Here is a 4,943-nt window from a genome sequence, read left to right as displayed (position 1 = left end):
GTGTTCAAAGGATTAAAACAAGAAAAAGAAAAAAAACCCTGAAATCCCAACTTCACTGGTAAACTGCAGCAGAGAGGAAGTGGTAGCAGAGGTTTATAGCACTTAACCATAAAAGTTTGTTAAATCATAAAACGTGGATATGTAGTATTTTATTACAACATTACGTCAATGACTGCATGCAGTTTAATACACCATCATTAAATAAACAAAGATATCCTCTAAATTTTGACACTGTCCGATACCACACAAGAAATAAGACGCCAAGAAAAGTTTTTAAAACATGTATTAGTATCTTTGTATCACAAGACATTTCATGGATAAAGTTTCAGATAAGAGCAGAGAACAGCTAAATGCTGTCCTTGGATAAGTCACTCCCCCCCACATTCAAGTAGAATAATTTCTGGTGATAAATAGAAAATCCTTTATATAAACAACCTTTACCCTTAGAGAATGAAGCTTTTTTTTACTGAAACAGGAAGCTTAACACCACAACTTACGACCTTTAACCCAAAAGAGAACTGCACACTTCTCCTTATGGGTTGACCACTAAAAATGCACCATCTGCCTTTAAACTGGGTTTACAGAAAATCCAAAATACACACCTTAACCTGTGGGCAGGGTTTTGGTAGAAGAGGTGAGAGATCACACCAAGTTCAGAAGTGGCGCTTTAGTTGTTCATGTGTGGAAAGTGACCCAACCACCGAGCCCCAGAAGCAGGTAGAAATGGACTGCAGAGAAAGAAAGGAGAGGTGGAGGAAAGAGGGCGAGAAGTGTTTTAGAGAAGACGCATCGGCTTGAAAAATCAGCAACACAGTGAGAATACCGTACAAGCGTGTCAACAGGGGTTGTTTGCTCGCTCTGTGGGGAGGAAGGCGCAGCAGGGAGACAGATATACAGTAGTTTCAGCCTTTGGACACACCCTGTATTTACTCAACATTTGGCCAGAATATGGAGGCTAGCTGGGGAAGTTGAACAACCTGCAGCTATTTCTAGGTTGGATAACATAGATTTTCGGTGTAAAGAGCTTAAGCAAAAGCAGGTTTTAGAGATTCTAACATATGTTCTTCTTACTACCTCTTCTTTTTGCCCTTTTTTTAATCCAAGCTTTTCTCTCTAATCAGTTTTCACCCTACCTGTAGCTCCGAGCATTAATTCCCAAATCTCCTAACTGCCTTATATCCCCTCCCTCTATATCCTTTGTTATTGTACCTTAAAAAGAGACATTGTTATACCAGAGGCAAGCAACTGGATAGTGGAGACTCAGATCCTCTTATCTGGTGATACACCCTGTTCTGCAGCGGCCCAGCTCTTCATGAGGTGAATAAACCCGCTATTGCTACACACCTGCATGACCGGTTGGACGAGGTGGGGGGGGTGACTAAATTTCAGTCACACTGTCTGGCGCACATGCACCAACGCAGCTGAAAGTTTGAACAAGAAACAGGGCCCTGCATTTACACTTCAGATAACAGGTGTAGAGCAAAGCACAAAGCAAGCATTGGGGCTCCAGATGTGATGATGAATGACTCGTCGTTTGACTTTCATGACCCAGCATGAGTTTATACAGAAAATAATTAAAAACAAAACTATTACCACACACTATTACCACACAGTAAGATCATTTTCTCAGTTTCATTTTACCTAGTAAACTGACAGCTGCAGTGCCTGTCTGTTCCTGTACGAATTTCAAAATAATGACTAACAAAGCACACGACATTTAAAAAAAAGAAAAACATAAAATAAAATCCCAGAATGGGGTGTGTTCAGTATGGGAAAAGAGGGAGGGAAAGTGGGATGACCTGATGAGGAAACCAGGCGTGGCTTAAGTGTTTCCTAAGACAAAGGAATCCACGAGAACCAAAACCAGCATTTGCATGTGGGATAAGGCTGGCTGCCAGGAAGCGATATGATGTCACCTCATTGACTCACAGAGAGTCATAACCTCCTACCTGAGCAAATCACAAACTGCTGTCGTGTTACCCACATGCCTTTATATGGTCACAGCCCAGACAGGGTTGATTTCATCCTTTAGAGATTGAGATAGACAGACTTTTAAGAGCCGGAAACAAATAAAACAGATGGACTTTTAGGAAAGATGAGGGAATGAGAGGGTGAAGCTTGGGGGGGTTGGGGGCGATAAGGAAAGGAGTGCTGAATCAAAGATAAAAGCTAATCTTGCATTCCTAGCATTGTCTCCTGCCAATTCAGCACAGCAGCCCACCCACTCATCCAGTGTGGAACAGGCTAAGGAGGACACTAGCTAATAATCACTCAGAGATCAGAGTTTACTGTGCTTTTGTGGCACTTCAAGGCAGGTTTACTGGTCACTGTGACCCAAACACAGCAAAATAAACTAATCAAGTCTCTAAAGCTGCTCTGTTTACATAGCTTTGTGATAAACTCGCATAGTCTCAATTCTTGGCTTGTTAAAATCATTAATATTATCATTACCTGTCTGTAGGCCATCTTATTGAACTAATGAGCACTAATGCCATTTGCACAAGATGAATTATAAACCATGATGGATATTTCTTGGCAGGCGAGAGTGTGTGTGTGTGTATATATATATATATATACACACTGTGTGTGAGCAAGTGTGTTATTGTGGTTTAACCACAGCCAGGAGGGAATTTGCAGCTGTCAGCCTGGGAGGCTGGAGGAACAATGAGAAGTTTGTGCAACTGAGAGCACAGGCACAAGTGTGAAAAGGGTTTGGGAGCAAGAAAAAGATCATAGGACACATTTGACTGTGCACGCATCTGTGTTTATAATGTCACTCTTTACATGCGCATGGCTTCTGTCCTCCATCCGACTCTCTCTCTCACAGCTGTTAGTTTTGGCCTTGAAAGTCAGCGCAGAGTTTCGCTGAACAATGAAAACAATCAATGTCGTCCCACTGCCGCTCCCCTTTCCCCTCATAGCCACTTCCTGAGAAACAGGATGTTATGAATTCGACATCAGAGCTGAGGAGAGGTCCGCAATGGCGTCTTTGGCTCACTATAAATCCTCTACCCCAATAGAACCAGTTGTACACAAACCTTGAAAACCTACCTAAGGTACACTTTCATAAACCACCAGCTGATGGTTGTCTTCTTCCATCAACAGAGTGTTTTGCTGCGGCGAAAATCCCCCATGGTCAATATGTTGATCACACGACCACAAGGCACTTCCCACCCTGCCAATATTGTTCTCCATTTACTGGTTTCTGTTCTGCTTTTATGAACTTTGGGAACCAATTTTTATGAACCTGCATAGCTAAGTCATCGCAATTTATTTTAAAATAAGAAGTTACTAGAGCATTTTCTTTTTTAATATAAAATCTGGGATAACATCAGAAAATCTCTGACACTGGGGGAAAGAAGGGGAGAAAGAAAGAGGGAAAGAGAAACAGCTGAGAAGAGGGACGGTAAAGTCTGTCCCATATTCAGTAAGTGAAAATAAAATAAACAATAAAAGGTGAATCAAATGGACCATTATGGCAAGGCTGGGATGGTCAATTTGGTAAAGTAAATCCGTTGGGCATCTTTCTTTGCCTTTAGACAACAATTCTGATGGCAAAAGAGCCAAACGGGACAGGCAAAAAAAAAGAAAAAAAAAGAAAAAAAAAGAAAAACTGACACACTGACATTATCATGAGTTCCCTTTTCTAATGCTAAATGTGAGAAAGAAAGTGAGAAACTCAGCATCACGGCTGCTCCAGCTACTGGAAATGTTCTTATGAGTTAGGTGTCATTAGGTGTAAGGCCAGATCGTGCACAGGGCAGTAAACACGTGGCGTGTCCGCATATCGTAAACTTTTGACGGTTACATGCTCCGTTCTCACATGAGGTACATCAAACATTACTTTCACTCGAATCTCCTAGAGATTACAAGTACAAAGTCATTCACTTTAATCACAGTTATGCTTTTAAATAATACTAAAACAAGAAAATTATTGTTTTGATTTTTAGCGCATTTTCCTTTATTTGGTCCCAAAAGTACCCCTGCAACTACCTGAAAACTCAAAGTTTCTGCTTTTTAAAAGTTTAATAAATCCACTAACCAAAATCTGAGTAAGCAGACGTTGTAACTTTATAACTGAGCACTTCAGACTGGTTAAAAAGACTAGTTCATGTCTGATGCGACCAAATTAAATGTTTGCGGTGACTGTTTGCAGGCTCCATCTAAAATCAGTCTATTTTTGGGCTGTTGATTCAAGAAGCAGAGTGGTCTAACCACTGAATCAGATCACCATCTTCTCTTGGGTTTCAGACATTGTGGTCTGACATATATACACATACATACGTACATACACACATACACACACATATATCTGTCAAAAACATATGCCCAGAAAGACCAACCTAAGACAAAACGTAAAGTGCCAGAGGAAACAAATGGAGCAACCCTGCATGTGGACTTCAGGTACAGAGTCACAACATGGACTTGTACACATTTTTAAAAAAGTCTATGTAACTACAAAAACAAGTTTTCCTATTTTGTTCTTTAAAAGAGCCACACTGTTCCAAGTCGACCATGACAAGGAGAAGTAAAAGAGGTTCAACATGTCAAGTACCGTGCCTTGAGGTCAACTACAACATCTGATCGAACACTGACACACCACGAGTCAGACAGCTCCATCTGATTCTGCACCCATCAGTCAACGTGACTCACTCACTCCTGTCAGGGGATATCTGATCATACTCACATGTAAGCAACAATATAGCCTCTGTCCACTTAATTAAAATCTAGTCAGTAACAGAGGCACCTGCACCAGCTCCCACTGAAACAAGATATTCACTGCTGAAACGCACATCTGTTCACACATCTCAAAGTAACTAACTGCAATTTGCTCTCAAGTCAGTTTGATGCCACTGGTGGTAGTTTAAGCTGAGCATGGCTTGTAATGGGATTGAAGCTTTAGCCTCCTAATCCACTTACATCCTAACACACACACACACACA

This window comes from Haplochromis burtoni, unplaced genomic scaffold, assembly GCF_018398535.1.
Source record: "Haplochromis burtoni strain Fernald_Lab_line unplaced genomic scaffold, NCSU_Asbu1 Contig_4, whole genome shotgun sequence".
NCBI classification, from domain to species: Eukaryota; Metazoa; Chordata; class Actinopteri; order Cichliformes; family Cichlidae; genus Haplochromis; species Haplochromis burtoni.
The sequence above is the reverse complement of the archived record's forward strand: the minus strand, read 5'-3'. Positions refer to the sequence as shown.